We start from the raw sequence: 21,424 nt of genomic DNA, 5'->3' as shown, positions 1-21,424 counted from the left end.
AAATTGTCTTGTCGTGGTTACCGCTACACGGTTCCACATACCCGAAAGGAGGACAGTGGGTACGGGGTGCCTATAGGACGGGAGTGGGACGGGTCCAGGTTCGGCTGTGACTTCGGGCGTCGCCCTGGAGACAAAGGGGGCGCGGTTAGCACGGGTGTCGTTAGGTTACGAAAGAGGTCGAAGCGTGGGCTTCGCGGAAATTGCGGGAGCTCTGCGGGGACTCCGTTGTTCTACAGAAACCGACCACTTCGCGATTAATGCCAAAGTTCGGGCACTGCATTTGAGCGTTTTAGCCACGTCGGTATACGAATTACCGTTTGCACGGGATCGGAGCACCGGAAACGTGGACGACAGCGACAGCACTGATAGCGACACCTTGAAACCATTTGTTCAGTCACAATGCGTTAGACATTTCATTGTGTCGTGCGATCGAGCCTCCTTGTCAAAGGAAAAGGGAAGCGACTATATCTTAATGACTGCGTTACTACCGGTGCGCGTTTATGCCAGCAGCTAGGTAAAGCATAGTACGTCATTGTAACAATAGTTGCGTGTGCTCTGGTCAAACTGCGTATCACAAAATGGTTCCACTGCTGCTCAAATCCTACATCGTATAGGCATTCCGCAAATACTGCTTGTGTACGACGTGTATGGACGATTTAAACTCCCCATTGACACAAATATCATGCCAGCATTTTGCAGAACGTGGTTTTCATGTTACGACTAAGTTAGCGCGACCATCGGTGCAGAGATTTACCTTGACGTATGCGCGTTAGCACTGTAGTTATAAAATGTGATACCGAATTCGCCGACGATACTGCGTTCAACAGTGTCGTCCAGGGGGCTGAAGGGGAAAGTAAAAAGAAAAAGAAAGGAAGAACCGTGAAGGAATTAGTCTCGGACAACGAAGGCTTATGCATTTGAGTGTCCCTTTTACAGACACCTCTACGCTTTACTGCTTTACGCTGAACACACAAAACCACACTAAATGAACGGAGGTACTTCACGCTGTGGTGGAGCGCAACGTCACAAGATGTGGCCACAAGCGCCCTGTCTTTTTTTCCAAGTCAGCGGTATCACGGTGTTATGACAACGCATGTATACGTATACGTCAGAAAAAATTCTGTAGTAACCACTAGAACGGGCGACATCGGATCGTATGTTGGCCAATAGGAGTTCCTCGACTGGTGTTTGTCGCAATAGTAGTGTTTAAATAAAGCTGTCATCGGAGCACAATCTTAGTGCTCAATCTGTCCTCTCGCTGTGGGCACTAAGAAAAGGGCAGACTATATTATTGACATTTTTTTTGCAAAACCGCGCTAACTGGTTGACGTCATCCACTAAATATAACCAAGCGAAGTTTTTAAGGTAGCCACATGAGCAAAAGAAACAGGCGATTTCCGAACATTGGGGAGACACCTGTGGACAAACAGATTCAAGATTCACTTATTTCTCCAAGAGAAAAAGGCCCGGGACAAAAAGCTGCCTTGGAGCAGCTTGACAGGGTCCGGGCCCACTTACAAAATGAATGCGCTCAGGTTTTCCGACAGCGACTAAAGTTCTGCAGCGAGTCGCAGATACTGCTTCGTCGTTTTCTCGTGTTGATGTAATGCCCTGTTACCGTCGCAACCAAGACTGTCCTAAAGCGGAGTTGACTTGCATAACTGCGTTGTTTACCCTGTAATAAGCGCGTTACGTTAGGCCATTTATAGCAAATTTCTCATGAAAAATATTGAGCATTTTTCACATTCTTTTTTTATGCTACTACTGTTCTGCATCTTCACACCTAATTTCCTGCCTGGAACCCTGAAGCCAGTCGTTTTTGCAATTTGAGTGTAAAAGAAACGTAGCTCTCGACAAAGATAGCGGCTATACTGAACTGCATGAAGGTGACAACGCGTTGCCCCCCCCCTCCCCTCTTGCGTTTTGGCCTTCAGATTTGTAGGTATATCGCGTAAATAGTCTCACGCCTAATTTAATTTTACGTAACAATGTCATCATTTCTACTTTGATAAGACATGAGGTCTCCGCGTTCCGGCGCTCCATGAAGATATGTGTTCCAAGAAGAGTCCATCAGATCTATTGATCTAAAAACTGATTGGTGTCCGCTACCTTTCTTTTTTTGTTGTTACTATGGCAGAAAAAAAAAAAACGTCTTCTTGCATAATATGCTCTACGAATTGCGAAACCTCATGTTCTAGCTGGTATTGTCTATGTATAGGGTGTCCCAGCTAACGTTAGCCAAGCTGTGCAAATAAAAAAAAATATTTAATAAACACGGTGAAAGATGTAGCAGTAATAAACTTTATTTAAAGCGTTTGAAGTGAATCTTGTCCCAATCGTATCTTACACCGTGATTTCTTAGTCTTCCTTTTTTCTTTCTTCTTCTTTAAACAGCTTGGCGTTATGTTAGCTGGGACACACGGTAGCGTGACGAGGGTAGAAACATTTCTGTTGAAGACGGACGTACCTGCAGTTCTACGATTTGTGCGTTATTAATGCGAATGTTTTCCTTACTTAGTGCACTGCAACTCAACGTTGTTTCAAGTGGCATATATAACCGCGTGAACCCATGTGAACAAGAGCGTAGGTTGCACCGAGGCTTACCGATATTCACGGCACTCTTGTCTGCACACATCAAGCAATGCACAAATGAGTCACTTTCGAGGGCTAGCTGCCGCGGCAAGATTAAATCGCGAATTCGATTAAAGTGGCGTTAGAGACAGGAAGGAGTAAGACAATCCGCACCGAGAAAATCTTTTTTTTTCTTTTGTCTCTGGTACTCTTGCACAATCTGTAGGGCACACGAAACTCACTAGCACCAGACCTCCCCATACTTCTATTACATACGTTAGAGCACTTGTGCAATTCCCAAGGGCTTCTCTAGCCTGTTTGCCAATCCAATGTGCGAGTGCAAATACAAAGTGAAGCTTCCATACAGTGGCATCGAGTGAGATCACACCTGACGATTAATTATATTACTCGCGAAGTGACCATCGAAAAGCTTCATAAAGTACCTGGGCTCTGTCCCGATTGTAAAGATGCGAACAAAGATGTTCGCGCATCAAGATCGAGCTTTATATGTGAGGATAAATCTTTGCCATATTTGTGCCGGCAAACAAGGCGTGCGTCATGCATCAGCGGCACAATTCGCGAGAACAGCTCGGCTGCCAGAAGAAATCGTCCTAAGGCGAGCTCATCGGTGGCGAAGCCAAATACAAAGAAGTAAGATACGCATCTCGAACGTTGAATTTCGAGCCAAGGTTGTGTACTCACTCCGACGTAGAGGACCCATAAGATAAGCAGGAGCACGATCAGGATGAGGTAGTTGATTAATAAGCTTTGCCCCTCGCGTGAGTCTATTCCTGCCATCGCTGCGAGTACAGAAGTTGCAAGGCCCCTGCACTACGCGCGGGAGTCAATCCGTTGCGGCGGATGCGGCAGCGTCGCAAGTGCCCGTCTTAAGGCAAGCCCCCGGAACGTGGAGGAGATGCTCCCTTTCCCCCCTTCTCGCCTCGCCGCGTTCCTGCGGAGACCCGACGAGGCCTGCGTTTTGAGGGGGTTTCGTTGGCGATCTGGGAATACGATTGGCCCATCGCCCGCAGTCAGACAAGCGTTCCCGCTCGCACCGCCGCCTGCCCTCTCGAGAGCGCGCTCATCTCTCTCATATGATTGGTCTCTGACGGAGAAGGGGGCCTCGCCCTCGCCACTTGTAAGTTGAAAGTCATTTTTTTTTCTTTAGTTAACGTTTCTGTTGTGACGCGTCGCATCGCAACGTCTCGCCCCTGTCTTCAATTTTTCAGTCTCCTCGTTTGCTTGTTCTCTCTCTCTCTCTCTCTCTCTCTCTCTCTCTCTCTCTCTCTCTCTCTCTCTCTCTCTCTCTCCTTATCGTTATTATTATTATTTTTTTCAGCTCCGTGCCTCGCGATGCGAGCGGGGTCTTGAGGAAAGGAGTGGGGGTGCGCGCTATTTGCATATTTGCGATTCTTGACGCCGGTTACCTTATTTCTTTAAAGTGTTTTTCACTGTAGAACGTTGCTGCGCACGTTCCTCCAGTTTTTGAAACAGTATGGGCACCAACTCGTCTAACCTTAATTTCTATTCCGGATAATGGCTACCGGAATTTATCACCGCAGGCGTTCGTTTTCATTTCTTTTCCTTTCTTTTGCTAGCAACCTGGGGGGAAAAAAAGATATTCACAGTGCCGCAGGCGGTTGGAGTGCAAATCTTTCAAGGTAAATATGTCAGCTTCTGTTTCACTTGTATAAATTCTATATATGTGCGTTATGCTTGTCACTCATTTTACTGGCACTGCGATGAGTAGACTGAGTACGTAACACCTCACCTTATGCTTCGCCACTGCCTGTTAAAAAGGGCCGCGGACCACGTCGAGCAATAAAAAGGCTTTTTGTTCGCAGTTCTCGCCATTCTGGCGTTGAAAAACAAAGTGAATTGAATGGAATTGAATTGAAGTTTTCAAACTGGTTGCGGCCGCACATTCCGATGGGACGGAGTGCCATAAATAGCTTGGGTTCCAAGCATTAGGTGCACACAATGAACCCCAGGCGGTCAAAATTAATTCGCAGTTCCTGTCTGACCTTGGAGCGCTAAGCCCAATAGTCAAACTGGTTGCGGTGCTTCCTTTTTTTCAAGAGATCATCATTATCCTTATCGTCATCATTCATCTTCAATTACCTCCTGTACTTCGTCACTCAACTCCCTCCAGTGATTGTGCATTTTTTTTCCTTTTTAGTAAAGAAAAACATCTAATGTCTCCTCTCATCACCGTCATTACGATGTCATGGGGGTGATCACACTGGGCGACTCATGTAGAGCAACAGCGATTCACTTGAAGGAAGGCTGCTTATGTATAACTGGAAGGTCCCTGTGATAAGTAGTTGCTGTAAAATGAATCAGTGCAGCGTGTAGGAATGATTGTGAATATATGTATGTTTTTTTTCTTCTGTTGATTGGAGCTGTTATGTATGCTTCGTTCCAAGCAATAAACTTCAGTTGCAAGTCAGCGCTCGTCCGTGTCGTTTCTCCCTGCTTGTCCCCGTGAACACCGCGCTGTTCTGTTTCAAATATGAATACGAAGATTTGCTCATCATTCGTACAACCAGGGACCCACGTACGGACACTTGTCCTTTTTTTACCGTCTCAACAAAAACATCACTGTGAAAAATTAAAAAGAAAGGACCTCCTTATAGCGACTTTCTCGTCGTAATGTTGTTTATGACTTGATCGCCGCTACGCGTGTTTAGGATAGCGTTGTTTGTTTTTTCTTGCTTGAAAGCGTCTTTGTCGTGTTTTTTAAATGTCTGCTTTCGCTCTGGACTGCCGAGATTCGCTTTGCGGCAAAAGGGAATCGAAAGAGGGGCTTTAGGATGGATCGAGTGCACTTAGGTCTCACCTAGTTACCTAGGTTCTCCGCCCTGCTTCGGGCATACCGTGCAGTAGCCAGGCTTTTCGGCTCTGGCCCTGATGGTTGTCGAGCTAGCTTCTCCGGTCGAAATTCCAAATGGGTACCCACGCAGATATCAGGATCCTGGATCCTGATTCTTGGTTGAGGAGCACTCATGTCACCACGTGTTCTTGAAGGATTTTGTACCCATTTCCGGCAGGTTAGTGGTCGGTTCTACGCCGGTCCTTATGCCACCAACGGTACTTATGCCACCGCCGTTTCGCATGTCACTGAAGAGGAAGTTTTAGCTCAAAGCCAACTAGGATTTTCCTACTTAAACACTTATAAAATGCAGAATTACTCTTATATGACAACCATAGGAGCGAGCGATGATGAACCAAATTTATTGCATTTGAGGGAGAAAGTTACGCTCTATAGCAGCTGGAGGAAGCAAAATTTTGATTTATGAGCTTATACCTTTTACGAAAATTGCTAAAAAGTTTGCATGTCTCGGGAAAAAAAAATGAAGAACAGCGTTTACACATGCTCAATTCTGCATTAAAAATAGATATCGCAGCTCTGTATCCTACATGTCTTAGAGCACATAAAGCGGACAATTTTGATTTGCGAGTTTGCTGCTTACACGTGAAGCGTTTACATTGGTTGCAAAGATTTCGCAATAGTCCTACTCACAAATTATACTGGTCTATTTGAGAGTGGTGTATAACACGTAAATTCTGTCTACATTAAATGTCTTAATAGGTAAATTGCATAATTGTGGTGTCATAATTACTGAGTTACAGAGGTGAAAACGTGGTGCCTGATTCTTCTTCTTTTTCTTTTTTTCAACTTTCAACGATCCGATCGGGAAAGAAATCGACGGCCTAAATAAAAAAAAATATATATGCTTTCCGTAGTCATTACATTTTAACATCACTACATTAAATGCAACGAACTTCATCAAGTTTTGTGCAGTGGGTGCCGATGAAAATGATTTCTCCTTTCCCATGTATTTAACTTAGAAGCTACCGAGCTCAAGCTTCCCCTTAAAACCAGTGCACGTTCGGGTTCGGGTTGTTTTAAAAGGCAGCTCCTCGCGCACTAGCCGAGAATTATTTCTTTTTCGTGTGTGTGTGTGTGTGTGTGTGTGTGTGTGTGTGTGTGTGTGTGTGTGTGTGTGTGTGTGTGTGTGTGTGTGTGTGTGTGTGTGTGTGTGTGTGTGTGTGTGTGTGTGTGTGTGTGTGTGTGTGTGTGTGTGTGTGTGTGTGTGTGTGTGTGTGTGTGTGTGTGTGTGTGTGTGTGTGTGTGTGTGTGTGTGTGTGTGTGTGTGTGTGTGTGTGTGTGTGTGTGTGTGTGTGTGTGTGTGTGTGTGTGTGTGTGTGTGTGTGTGTGTGTGTGTGTGTGTGTGTGTGTGTGTGTGTGTGTGTGTGTGTGTGTGTGTGTGTGTGTGTGTGTGTGTGTGTGTGTGTGTGTGTGTGTGTGTGTGTGTGTGTGTGTGTGTGTGTGTGTGTGTGTGTGTGTGTGTGTGTGTGTGTGTGTGTGTGTGTGTGTGTGTGTGTGTGTGTGTGTGTGTGTGTGTGTGTGTGTGTGTGTGTGTGTGTGTGTGTGTGTGCGTGCGTGCGTGCGTGCGTGCGTGCGTGCGTGCGTGCGTGCGTGCGTGCGTGCGTGCGTGCGTGCGTGCGTGCGTGCGTGCGTGCGTGCGTGCGTGCGTGCGTGCGTGCGTGCGTGCGTGCGTGCGTGCGTGCGTGCGTGCGTGCGTGCGTGCGTGCGTGCGTGCGTGCGTGCGTGCGTGCGTGCGTGCGTGCGTGCGTGCGTGCGTGCGTGCGTGCGTGCGTGCGTGCGTGCGTGCGTGCGTGCGTGCGTGCGTGCGTGCGTGCGTGCGTGCGTGCGTGCGTGCGTGCGTGCGTGCGTGCGTGCGTGCGTGCGTGCGTGCGTGCGTGCGTGCGTGCGTGCGTGCGTGCGTGTGTGTGTGTGTGTGTGTGTGTGTGTGTGTGTGTGTGTGTGTGTTTTCTGCATGCTCACTGCACTTTCACAGTGGCGTGTTTTATTGCTTTTGTTTACCCCCCTCATATCTGAACCTCTTGCGTCGCGAAGCGGTGCGTCTCTCAAGAACCCCGCGTCTCGCCCACAACCGCGACTGGCCTGTTCTCGTCGAGGTCGTCCGAGCAATATTTAGAAAGCCAGACGCTGTTTGAGGGGCAGGATGCAGCAAGTGCTTACATTCCTAGCGCTGTTTAGCTACGTGTTTTTTCGTTTCTTTTACAGCGTCGACGTTAGTGTGCTTCTCTCTCGTTCTTTTTTTTTTGTTGTTGTTGTTTTGTTTCTGTTCTCCCTTCTTTATCCTTTTCAAATGCCTTTTGACTGTGCATTCACGTACGAAACCTGGATAGCATCGCTCTGCGCACCACGACTTTATTACGGCACTTAAAAGCGCTATGCGCAGGATGTTATTACGTCGCTCGAAGACAAACAGCTCCGCAAGCAACGTAAACGAGTTCAACCCAAATGTGTGCATACCAGCGAGGTCCTCAAGAAGGTTTAAAGCAAAACTGTGTAAGTCACGTTCTTTACATATAGAATGAATGAAAGAAGAGAAAGAGACGAATCCGTTTAATATTTACACGCAAGCCGATAGATTACGCGCTAACATCGACATTGACCAATGCTGATGCCGTGTATTCTGGAATTCACCTGTTGTTTTATGCGCACTTTCACTACATAACGTTTTACGTTATTTACAGTTATTTATCACGTGCGGAGACATGGGAAATAGAGCCAACAAGATTAGCAACCAACACAAAGCGTCCTCACAAACGCTTCCGCGTGTTCAAGAAATCGGTCGCTAGTTTTCCATGCCGACTGTGTCCACATATGGTGAGCAATGGCTAGGCACCGTATGTAATGACTATCGAAAACAGCGTCTTTAACCGGATGTCCTCAATAGAGGTAACACCCAAGTTAACGCATAGAAATGCGCGTATGTTCGGAGATATAAGGAACACAGGGACAGATAGAAGAACTTTCTTTCGAATAAATGCAATTTCCACATATGCGTATCCCACGCTTACGTGGGAATCGGTGATAGATGAAGCTTTCTTTGTTGTTTGCGGAAATGTAAAAGCAATTGTTACGCAAACGTTAACGCCGGTGGTGCAATGATTGTGGGAAGTGGCGCAAATCCGATACAATGTTAAGCAAACGTATAGCGCTGATGCCCCAAAATGAAGCGTAACGCTTATGCGAATTCAACGCCACCACGCAAATGTAAACTGATCGACCCAAACGTCTCGACGTAGGGGCGGCCTCCATATCAACGCGACACGAATTCACATTAAAGTTATTCAATGCGGCGCACGTAACCAGTTCTCTTGCACTGCGCATCACTTTCAAGGCTCGTAAGAAATAACGGTCACGCAGATCCTCTTCTTTCTTTATTCCCTTTCCTTTCCTTTTTTTTTAAAGTTTTCGTTTGCTTGGAGATACGACCGTGTCTCGTATACTTTTCATGATCCGTTGCTGTGTACATTTACGATCCGCATTACCGTATAGCTGCCGAGTGCGCTTTACGATTTATGTTTTTTTCTGAGCCAGGAATTTGTTCTCATGGACATGTAGCAGTACCGTTTAAAGTGGTCATAATATAGCGCATGTTTACACGCCGTGCGCTGAGCTTCGAACCAAGTTTGAAAGATTCGAAACGTGACCTGATGAAGGGCTTACGACGGTGCAATGTGATCAGAGTGACGATTTCACCTGTTTGCACGGTTTTCAAACTGACGATTATGATGCGAAACCATGGCGCGTACAAAGTAGCGGGGATATCGGCCAAGAATCGAGTGGCAAAGGCAAAATGCATTACCTGAGCGCGCTTTTGAAGCTTCGTAAGTGAAACGAAAAAAGAGAAACTAGGCAATGTGATTGAATAGTCAGACGCTGACGGTATAAGTTCTGTGTTTATTTAAAGGCAGCAAGAAAAAAAAGAGAAGAAAGAAAGAAATCTGTTGAAATGTGACATAGAACAAAACTATTTCGTTCGTTTCGCTTCCTCGATACCCGACTGCTTCTATTGCCGACTTCCCCTTCGCATTTGTGTAGCCGACTTCCTCAATCTTTTGTTCCCAGGAGCCGGCAGTCTGTGCGTGCAACAGTGAAGGTTCTATCAGCGCTGTTACGTCGTGATTTGCAAGCAGATTGCGGTAGTTTCCTGCCTAAGATGGTTACCGATACAGATAGAGGTACTGAGAACTGAACTAGGGCCTACAACAGAACTAAAACCACAAGCGAAACAAAGCCGCCTTTATGCTTATGACAGTGCAATGGAAAACAAGAAAAAGGCGTGCAACTAGACTTTCAGGCATTATAAAAAGGAATTCTGATTTATTAGTTCGGTAGAAAACTGGAAATGTCGAGACATTTAGACGCGTCCCGACTGGGACAAGCCGGGACTCGGGACGTGTACTCAGACGTCCGGACAGTCCCGCTAAATTCGGAATGGTAAGTTCGATGCTCCTCACTCAATGCACGCTTTGGTCCCATTCTGTTTTACTGCGAAGCTGTCTATGGCTAGGATCCCGGGATTTCTTCGTAGTCTAACGTCGACAGAGACAATCATCATCTATAGCTCACACCCGCGTAAGGCAGAGGCTACAAGCACTCAGACCCGCCGTGGTTGATCAGTGGCTATGGTGCTGGGCTGCTGGGCACGAGGTCGCGGGATCGAATCCCAGCCGCGGCGGCCGCATATCGATGGAGGCGAAATGCGAAAACACCCGTGTACTTAGATTTAGGTGCACTTTAAGGAACCCCAGGTGGTCGAAATTTCCGGAGTCCTCCACTACGGCGTGCCTCATAATCAGAAAGTGGTTTTGGCACGTAAAACCCCATAATTTAATCTTACAAGCACTCGGCAAAGTGAAGCGAACCGTGCATACGTTCTTTGGAATCACGCATACAACATACAGAACAGCATACGTTTCAATAAAGAAGAAGCTCAAAACAAGCATCCAAACCACATAATTGATGATAAAACGCTCCTGAGCCTACATGCAATGCGAAACACTTAGCGCTCCCCGCATACGTTTCCCGGTAAAGATTTGCGCAAGCTATCGTGGCGACAGCAGCTTAACTGTAGCATAAGAAGCAGGGAGTAACGTAAGCACACTTTCGTATGTAATAGGAGAACCCGCCTAGCAACTGATTTGTGTGGTGTTAGCGCTATGGGAAGGCCACGTATAGTGATGACTCCTGAAGAGCAGCGTGCGTATAGAAGGCGCGGCGAATTTATCTTCTCTCCAGTCCACTCTTTGTAGACGCACGAAGTAGCGGCGCAAGCGAAGTCGCAGGCCGTCGAAACGTCTTAGGCTTCGGCAGAGTAGATGTGAATGTCGCCACGTGATTAATTTCCACCTATACGTCGCAACGGGTACTCGTTCTAGTTGTCGATTACAGCTTCGCTGTCCAACCACCTTCACAGCGCGGATTGGAGGAGACCATTTTTTTTTCACTTCACTTCTTTTTCCATAATCGGCTTATGCCGGCTTTTTCACGTATCTGAAGCTGACTTCTTCATTCTTGTGTTTCCGACTCCTTCAATTCTTACCCCTTGTTCCGCTAGTCGATTCGGGCATCTACACGGTGGCACATATGCATTATGGAGTGACTGAGTGTCACCTTTATTATTAGAAGGGGTAAGGCATAAGGGAGGCTAAGCTACGTAGGCTGCCAGGCTGTCCTTTACGATGGAGTATTGGCCAAGAATGTTCAAATACCTACATAAGCAGCAGTGGCCAGGAAGCGTGAGAAGCACTCAGGGATCTTTGAATGCTATCGAGTTCCATATGCCCTTGTTGCACATACATATACTGGACCAAGCTGTATATTCGGACACGTTGTTTACTTGTTGTCGATTTCGATGGCGGCGAATTAAAGAACGCCAGGCGGCAAAAAATAATCCGAAACTCCCGTCCACTACGGCGTGCCTCACAATCGGATCGAGGTTTTGGCACGTAAAACCAGACATTTAATGATTTTTTTTCGCATATTTTAGTCAATAGGTTAAAGGAACGCGTTTTATTAAAAATGTTATTTTTTTTGCGTCTAGACGTTCTCCAAAAAATTTATGATTGATAAAGTATATCTTTATGCCTTGCCAATCTCATACATATAACTCATAAGGAGTTCGGGTCCTGAATGTGCTCTAAAATTTCATACCTCTTGAGAAATTCAAGCATTTTCAATATTTTAAAGAGGACAGTTCCAAGTTCCTTTATGCTCAAATAAATGCTTATGCTCAAGATATGCTAAATAAATGCTCAAATTATGCTTTACGCTCGTAAATAAATTCAGTGGAATTCATTTACGAGCGAATTAAAAATCATTATATTTATTTGCTTTAATAGGAATGCGGTTTAGTTCACGCGCTTCACATTTCCGAGCGCACGGGTAATCTGTTTAGACGACCGTATTGTCTCATCTTGCTGTGAACTGTAGTTTGGTTTGTCTTTTTTAAGCGACTATGTACCACTGCTTCTCACTCGTGTACACAGCTTCACTTCATGCCTCATCACAGACTACATTATGTTCTCTTTGAACGAAACACATAACGCAGGAATGACCACAACAAGGCTACTGAAATCAGCACCTTGACAGGGAAGCGGCTGCCAATTGGCTGGAGACACCCGTTTGCATAACTACCTCAGTGTGTCCAAATATATTGCACAACTGTACTTTCGAGATTGCCGTCTTGCGCGCGCAGCAATCCCAACCAACCATTCATTCATTCATTCATTACCCGCCGTGGTGGCTTAGCAGCTATGATGTGCTACTAAGCATGGGTTCAAATCGCGGAATCAAATCCCGGCCACGGCGGCCGTACTTCGAAGGGGGCGAAATGCAAGACGCCCGTGTCCTGTGGAATGGGGGCACGATGAAGGGGCCCTGGTGGTCAAAATTAATGCGGAGTCCCCCCACTACGGCATGCCTCATAATCAAATCGTGACTTTGGCACGTAAAACGCCAGAATTCATTTCATTCATTTCATAAATTACCAGTCGTCTGAACATCATAAGAAGCTAATTAACACTGCCACCAAGGACAACATAGGGGAAATTACTTGTACTTAATGAATGAAATAAAGAAACGATGAAATAATGGAAGTGGATGAAAAAAAACAACTTGCCACAGGTGGGAATCTTTCCCCACCTGTGGCAAATATGTTTTTTCATCCACTTTCATTTCCATAATTCATCGTTTATTTATTTATTTATTAAGTAAAAGTAATTTACCCTATGTTGTCCTTGGTGTCAGTGTTTGTTGGCTTCTTATGACTAATAAAGATCGGGCCCCTCGGTTAACCCCCTTTCCAGACGTCTGAATAATGGCACACAGTTGAAAAGGCACAAAAGGATGCATAACTAAATTGTTAGATAATGTCGTTATACGCTTACAGGGAAAGCAAATATGTCACGTATGTATGTCCACCAAATATGAATGCGTAACTACTGCAGAACAGGAGGATGCCGATACACTGTTAAAGGGGAAACAAACATGCCCGTCGCCGTCAGCGTTTTTCTTTTTTTTTTGTGCAAGCGAATATTGACCTTTGGTAAATCGTTTCCCGCTTGTTTAGCGTTCGGCATTCCCTGCTTGTGTATACCTTAAATACGGCTTTGTTGAAGCTCACCGAACAGCATGGTTCGCGGGCATCCACAACGCATACCTCGCCAGCTTTGCGGAGGCCGCCGGAACAGTGTAAACAAGTCTTCGGGCTCGTTTTGCTTAACGACAGCGGCTGCATTTTGCTTGTCAAGCTTATACTCGGCCGCAAATAGGCGCCCGCCAATTCTGGCCATCATGGTGGTTGGTATGTGAAGCTTACTTTTTTGATTTCTTAACAACTCTGTGCGCATTTATTTCGTCTCCGTCGCAGGCAGCCAGCTTAGAAAAAAAGAAAACCACAACAGCGATTAGAAAAAAAAAATACGCATTTTATTAATTATGGGGTTTTACGCTCCAAAACCACTTTCTGATTATGAGGCACGCCGTAGTGGAGGACTCCGCAAATTTCGACCACCTAGGGTTCTTTTACGTGCACCTAAATCTAAGTACACGGGTGTTTTCGCATTTCGCCCGCATCGAAATGCGGCCGCCTTGGCCGGGATTCGATCCCGCGGCTTCGTGCTCAGCAGCCCAACACCATAGCCACTGAACAACCACGACGAGTAAAATACGGATTCTACGCGCGTGTGTGGTAATCTGTGATAAGCGAAGCCGCCTTCAGTGTTCAGGAAAATGTTAAAGCGTCTCGATTTCATGCATGATGTCAACTTCGCGCACATTTTTTTTTGTTCACTTATTTTTCTACATTTCTCTTGAATTGAATTATTGATGAAAACGACTTTTTGATTATGAGGCACGCCGTAGTGCCGTATTAATTTTCATCTTTAACATGCCCCCAGTGCGAGGGACCCGAGCGCTTTTGCATTTCGTCCCCATCGAAATGCGGCCGCCGTGGCGAAGGTTCGATTCCGCGACCTCGTGCTTATAAGCAGCGCGGCACCATAGCCGCTGAGCCACCACGGCGGGTTCCTCACTTCTCTTTTCACTTATGTTTCAATATTTTGTAGCCGACTTTAATCTTCTGCAGCCGACTTGCTCACTTCTCGTCTGCTGTTCTGCTCGTCTGTTCGGCCTCATACACAGCGGCACATACTCAGTATGGGGGACTGGCCAAGAATAGCTACATACTCAGTGGCACGTGTTTATATTTGCACATAACCAGTGTACCCAGTTGCGTGTTCGGAGCCCATGTAATCTGTGCCACATACTCGATGGCGCGTACCCAGTTTGAAACAGAACAGCGCGGTATTCACGGGGACAAACAGGGAGAAACGACATGGACCAGCGCTGGTCCGTGTCGTTTCTGTCTTACCATATGTCTTACCAACTCGCCAAAACGTCTGTTTTAACGAGCATACCCAGTGTTGTCTGACTTCACTCGGCCAGACAGCAGTAGTCAATACCCGCAAAGTGGGGGAAGAGGGAAAGGAAGCTTCGCTTTAAAAGGAAGGTGTAAACAACGAATGTCCTTTTTTTATTGTTCCCGTGGTTCTTGTTCTTTGTGCTCTAATTGTCTGCGATTAATTTACACTTCCAACTTACCCAGATCAGAACCGTGTTCATCTCCACTTGAAAACGAGTTTGTTTGTTTGCTTGCTTGCTCGTTTACCCTCTGTTGATGGGTATTTAAGTCTTGCATATCTTTATCTTCTTGGGTATTTCTTCACACTGATCCGGTGCTTTCTTTTCCAATGTAATCATCGTGCCACTTTGTGTGTCTTTCTGACATATAAGTGAAAATACATGTTTTTTTTTCTCATTACGATAGCAGATGTAGGGACAAACCAGGCGTATTTCTGTCGTCGCCGTCGCCATCATTTTTCGTACAAAGTTCAACTACGATAAGATTTTATCCTGCCCCGCGGCGCCGTATTTTGCAGGTCTGAGGGAATGCGTAAGTGGGTGGGCCGAGAAGGGTAGGGTAAGACGGGCTTCATGGGCGCCGTCTTCCCGCTCGTCCGGTGTTGTGCGCAAAAGAGCGGGGAGTGGTGGGGGGTTGGGGCTGCGTTACATACTATATAGCGAGCATGGTTTGACAGGTTATAGCCGGGAGGTCTTCGACTGTGCTCTGTTTCTTCACTTCTCTTGCGCTTTCCTTGTTGCTGCCTAAAACACGACTGTTTTAGGCTTGTAGCGCAGCTCAGGAAGAGCAACAAAGGAAGGAGGTAGGGGTAATCAAAGGGAACGGAAAAACAGAGTGAGCGCTAACTTCCAACTGATGGTTTATTTCGTGACACACGACTACTTATACACTCGGCAAACCATATGACATCAAGAGATAACAAAGAAACCAAGCGACAAAACCGATAGTAACCAAGTGGTAACATATTCAGACAGCCTGTGGCTGCAGTCGGAGATACGCCAATTCATTGCTTGATAATGATAATGAAGGTGAGCTTACACATGCATGGCCCAGACCAATGATAGACTTTGCTTCGATGATTTCTCTTGTGAGCTGATTACGACTGCGACCAAGAATGACGCATTCCTCTAAGACAGGTTCGCAACCACATGTTTTGCAATGCTGCGCAAGAAACCCCCCAGCTGTAATACAATTCTTGGCATTGTAACCGTGTTCGCGCAGCCTGTCATTCAGGCATCGGCCAGTTTGACTAACGTAACGTTTTCCGCACTTGAGTGGAAAACAATAAACAACACAATGTGCGCAATTGACAAACTTATTTTTGTGGTTCTTGTCACAGGAAAGAGGAGCTACCTTATTGGGATTAGTGAGTTTGCAAATCCTCATTAGCTTGTTAGGGGCAGAAAACACTACACGAACATTCGCTCGCTGGGCGATTTTCTTAAGATTGTGTGAGACGGTGTGAATATAAGGGATGACGCTAGTCCTACCCCGAGTAGTTACAGGATTATCTGCGTGCTGGTTGTCTTTTCTACGCTCTCTTAGAATTCGTTCTGCTATTGACACTTGTAGGGACACGGGATAACCAGCCTGCGAAAGCCGTTCGCACTGCGAGGCAAAGCTAGACGAAACACTATGGTGGCACGACTTTTTCAAAGCATTATTAAGGCAAAGGTTAGCAATGCCTCTCTTGATCAACTTGGAATGGGTAGAATGAAACGGAAGAAGTGGTTTGTTAGCACGAGGTTCATAGTACCAACACGTATGAATATCCGAACAAGCTAAGCGCAAATCCAAAAACCGGATCTTATGATCCTGTGGGAGCTCGTAGGTAACGTCAAGGGGCGCAAGGCATTCTTGGACTATTGGCACTACCGAGGCAACCTCAGTCTCAAGGTCAGCCGCAGAACACTGAACACAAAACAAAAAATCATCCACGTATCGAAATATTTTAAAAATGTTAGTCTGATAAAGGTTGACTGACATGGCGACGTCTAGGCGACGTCTAGGCCGATGCCTGAATGACAGGCTGCGCGAACACGGTTACAATGCCAAGAATTGTATTACAGCTGGGGGGTTTCTTGCGCAGCATTGCAAAACGTGTGGTTGCGAACCTGTCTTAGAGGAATGCGTCATTCTTGGTCGCAGTCGTAATCAGCTCACAAGAGAAATCATCGAAGCAAAGTCTATCATTGGTCTGGGCCATGCATGTGTAAGCTCACCTTCATTATCATTATCAAGCAATGAATTGGCGTATCTCCGACTGCAGCCACAGGCTGTCTGAATATGTTACCACTTAGTTACTATCGGTTTTGTCGCTTGGTTTCTTTGTTATCTCTTGATGTCATATGGTTTGCCGAGTGTATAAGTAGTCTTGTGTCACGAAATAAACCATCAGTTGGAAGTTAGCGCTCACTCTGTTTTTCCGTTCCCTTTGATTACCCCTACCTCCTTCCTTTGTTGCTCTTCCTGAGCTGCGCTACAAGCCTAAAACAGTCATGACATATCAACTCGCCCAAACTGCCACGCTTTTGGCCTAAAACACGGCACGTGCACTGCACAGTGATTGGCGAGAGGAGCCACTATGTCTTTTTTTCTTTAAGAACTGAAGGCGTGACAATGACAGGGTAAAGAAATCAGCGCACGCAATCACACTGCCCATGTGTTTGTGTGTTCCGCGTTTTACAGCGAAGCTGTTAGCCTCTAGTTGGCCCGGATTTTTCGTGGCGTGCTCACCCCAAAACAAACGGCAGCTGGAAGGTTCCGTGTTTGAGTTTCCGCGTAACAGAATTATGTTTCCTCATGTATTCGAATAACAATACGAAGCTGTCATGTCATGCAGATTGCGTGCAAGCCGTGCGATCCTTTTTTCTGGCTAAATCTGCTATTAAACATTCATTTATAGTTCAGTAATGCACTGGCGCTTGGTGAAAAAGGCCTAGAAGAATGAGGATGTAGGCTCCACTTCCGCACAGGTGCGTGCTCACCCGACGTACATCGCTTGTGGTGGTCGTGCTTGTGTAACGTAGGCAAAAGCTTCGCTGTACATCCACTTTCACAGGAATTGAGGCGGATTTTCTTTTGTGGTATTGTCTTTTTTTGCGCGTTTGCTTCTTAAAGCACGTGGACCCAACAGGCCGATATTAAATTTATTTTGAAAGGAATATACGTCGGGCGTGTTCGTATTCCATACCAACACGTATGCCGACGTACATTCGAGCTTTCTTTTTTCAGAAACAATTTTTAAGCTATTTTCTTAGCAAACGTTAGTACACGGTATAATGAATGTGCAGTTAGCTGAACCGTCCGTTTCAGGAACGGGAGGACCACATTTCAGACCTTCAAACTAATACACAGACTATTAGCTGTAAAGTAGGCTTCTCCTTGCAAAGCCTGTTATAGCGGAGAAGCACGCTTTGACGACATAATTTTTTGGGAAACTGCACTTGTGGACTAATTTTGAATCGCATAACAAGTACTAAAACAAGCTGGAACTAATAGAACTATACTGGCCATGGATAAACGCACACCGTTGTTCATAGGCGTATGCACCTCTTTTGAGGGCTCCTGGTATAGTTACTTTGTCTTCGACCGCTAGTGACAAATTATTTTACACTGAAATTCCTGTGTTGAAGGGACTGGTCTACCGCTCCAAACTTGTCTTTGAATTGTGGTGGGAATGAGAAGATTGGGTGTCACACACACACACACACACACACACACACACACACACACACACACACACACACACACACACACACACACACACACACACACACACACACACACACACACACACACATATATATATATATATATATATATATATATATATATATATATATATATATATATATATATATATATATATATATATATATATATATATATATATCGCGTCGTCCGACGGTGAAGCAGTGAAAAGTGAAATCAGTCTGTGTACCATCACGGGACCAAAAATCCGCCCAAGGAAAATTATTTTGCTTGGATACAATATTGTATGTCCTGAAATTGTGTTTTACGCGCCTCTGCTAGCTTTTCTTTGCGCGAGAGAGTAATTTCCTTCTTGTTTCCAGATAGCGCGTGTTGAAACATGGCGCCACTTTGTGCAAACGAACGGAGTCACAGCGAACGGAGTCACAGCGAACGGAGTGGCGTATTGATGCATGACTTACGATATTGCCTTGACGTCTGGTAATCGGCGTTGTCTGCGTTCGTACACAGTTTTAAGAAGAGCTAGACCACGCAGATCGAAATATTGTTTTACAAATTTCTGCTCCCTTTCCAGAGAAACTACTGCACGTTTAGACACTTCCAATGGTAGACTTTTTTATTTTTTGTGCTACAATATAGAATGTCCTTGAAAAACGGTAGATAGTCCGTTTAAAGGATTAGTAGTCAGCTGCTTTTCTTATTAGCAATTGGCTATATGGTACGGCAGCTTATAGCTCATCGCGCAACAGACGATCGCCTGAAGTTTCGGCTATGCTTATGAAGCGAATCTGCTTGACGGGTTGGAAAGTGTTATCTTAGGACGCACCGCGGTTTAAGATCGATGCTTAATAAAGAAAGCATGTGCCAACTTGACAGCTATTGCGTCCTTTAGTAGCAAACCAGTGCATGCGGCTTCCAAGAGCTTGTTGATATTTTCTTCGCTTTTGATTACTTTAGCATTGCGATATTCCCCTTTTAGCGTAGGTGATGTGGCTGAGCTGTTAGTTGTAGCCCTGGCAGGAGTCGAACCGGGACCTTGGGATACTACGACGCGGACACGCCGTCAAACGACGTCGCACGCTGGCGCAGAACAATTTCTGTTGCACCGCAAATGTTTTCGTCTCATATCTTCACTTCTTTTCTTCCTTACATCAACATCCTCGAAAGGAAGCGATCGAGCAATAAACGTAAGTATTTGAATATTTAGGTGTTTCCTATAACTATATATACTTGTACGGAGCTCTTGATATCACCGTTTCCCATGAGGCAAACAATTCGGTTGGAATGGTAATAAAATGTATACAACGCACGGAACACGTACCAGTGGGCGGTATTAACAGGGCGCATCACGAACATTGATAGTTATATTATGAATTCGGCACAGAACACCATCGCTTCAAATTACAAACCAAGAAAGTTTCGATATAGCAGTACTTCGGGAAGACGCGGGCGTGCTCTTTAGGGGTTCACCTATTGGTGAATAACAAGCGAAAGCCGTGTTTTTTCTTTCTCCTTTTTTGTTTGTTTTCAAGAGTTCGCACTAGTTGAAACCGCGCTGAATTCACCCGCTGTTAATGTACTTTTGAGAGCGCACTACGATGTTGTACGCAATTGATAAAGATCCGTTTAACCCTCAAACGCTCGTATAGGTAATAATGTCCTTACTTCATTCAAACGCACCTCACGCTTATGGGAATAGGCGCTTCCGCACAGTATTGCGGGTAAGCTTAGTACTATTCTTCTGCAATTCAAGCTTTATAAAATTGTTGATTATATTACATCCGTTTAGTAGTTGCGGCCACTTTTCTGGCCACGTAGTTAATCTTATCGCAACGGGGACCAAAAGAGTCAATGCTTAAAAACATGCGCTGTCAGAACAGGAAGAAATTCAAGTGCACATTGCGACGCCTCTTCTAAAATACTAAGCTTTCCAGATATCGCCGGAGGTATATATCAGCCTCTACTAAAGGTCCACATTGAGAGACATTTTCGCAGCATTATTTCCCGCTAAATATAAGTTCACGCAGATTTTTCTACTCGAGTGTGTTTAGGGAACGACAGAGAGTGGTCTTTCTGTAAAAAAAAAAAGTTTGGTTGATCTCTCTAAACTTCAAAGCCGCGGACCTTTAAGAGTTAAATAACGGTGACGAGAAAACAAGTTGCCGAAACTCACTCCCGTGTAGAGTACCCATAAGATTAGCAGCAGGACGATGAGGACGGCGTAGTTTACGAACAAGCTTCTCGCTTCTCGGTCCATCGTGCGGCGTGCGCAGCTCCTCTGGCTGATTCCGTGTGTCCCTGCGGAGTGGCGAGCGAGAAGTGCTTTGTTGTCTCGATCCGGGTCGCGCTCCTCGCTAACTTCTCCGTGTTTGTGTCGTCCCGGAAAAAAAACTTTGCCGTGTGTTGTCGTCGACAGTCCTTCATCCCTCTCGCCTCCTTCCCTCCCCCCTCCCACCCCCCGCCCCGTTTTCCCACCCTCTCGTCACCGCGCGCCCCTGGCTTCACCACCGGTAGCCAGCGGATTACGCCGAGGATGTTCCTGGCACCGAACCATTGCCGCAAGCACCATTTAACACCGCCATGGCCAGAACTTTCCTCCTCTTGCTCCTCTCTTTCCCCTGACAAACACACGCGCAAATACCGCCGCAACCTCCTCCTGTATACACTTGCGTGCAAATTCTTCTTTAGTCTGTCTTTTGCTTCTGTTCTTGTTGTTTTGCCAGGATCGTACCACCATTCGCTACTTCCCCCGTGTTTCTTCTTCCCCTTCTCTTCTCTTCGTTTCTTCCTCTTTCGTTGGAAAGGCTGGAGAAACGCCGCTCTCTCGCTCGCTCCCAGTTTATTCTGGATACATTGAGCGTGACCTTAATTCGTGGCGCCTCTGGCCGCGCGCGGCTTGGCTCCCCCGTCGCTTTCGCGTTTTTCGTTCTATTAGCATCGCCCCTCCCCGGGTTTGCTCCATCACCCGCCTTCCGCCTTTCAGTCAACCCATGCCGGCTTCCCCCGCTCTCTTCCCTTGCCGCCGACGTCGCTGTCGTCACAATGTCGCGCGTGCCATGCGCCTAACAACGCCCCGTGACGAATGCTTGGGCGCGGGGTCCCGCACGAGCCTCGTTATCCACAACAATGCGACTGCACTGCGTGGATGAAGTTACGTAAGAACTGGGTCCTGATTGAAGGAAGGGAAAACGAAGGACGGCGTAGAACAAACCTCAGGGATGATCTGACGTTAACGTGGAACATGCGCAGTTCAGGAAGGAGTTCTTGGACCCCAACAAGGACCAGAAGTGCATATAGTGAATTCATATGACATGTGCTGTCAGAAGTAG

At 46.1% G+C, this 21,424-nt stretch overlaps 1 long non-coding RNA gene across 2 annotated transcripts in view; it reads right to left on the bottom strand.

Moving 5' to 3' along the window:
* Positions 1 to 20,485, bottom strand: part of LOC126517955 (uncharacterized) — a 41,459-nt gene extending 20,974 nt beyond the window's left edge. Inside the window, exon 1 of one of the 2 annotated variants that reach the window (XR_007596312.3) lies at positions 20,269 to 20,485. This is a non-coding gene — a long non-coding RNA (uncharacterized lncRNA). Of the gene's footprint in view, positions 1 to 3,273; positions 3,576 to 20,268 lie in introns of those variants that run through there. The other variant, XR_008609850.2, reaches the window with a different exon arrangement.
* Between the last annotated feature and the right edge of the window lie 939 nt (positions 20,486 to 21,424).

Source organism: Dermacentor andersoni, chromosome 11 (assembly GCF_023375885.2).
Source record: "Dermacentor andersoni chromosome 11, qqDerAnde1_hic_scaffold, whole genome shotgun sequence".
Classification (NCBI taxonomy): domain Eukaryota; kingdom Metazoa; phylum Arthropoda; class Arachnida; order Ixodida; family Ixodidae; genus Dermacentor; species Dermacentor andersoni.
This window is presented reverse-complemented; position numbering and strand designations above follow the sequence as displayed.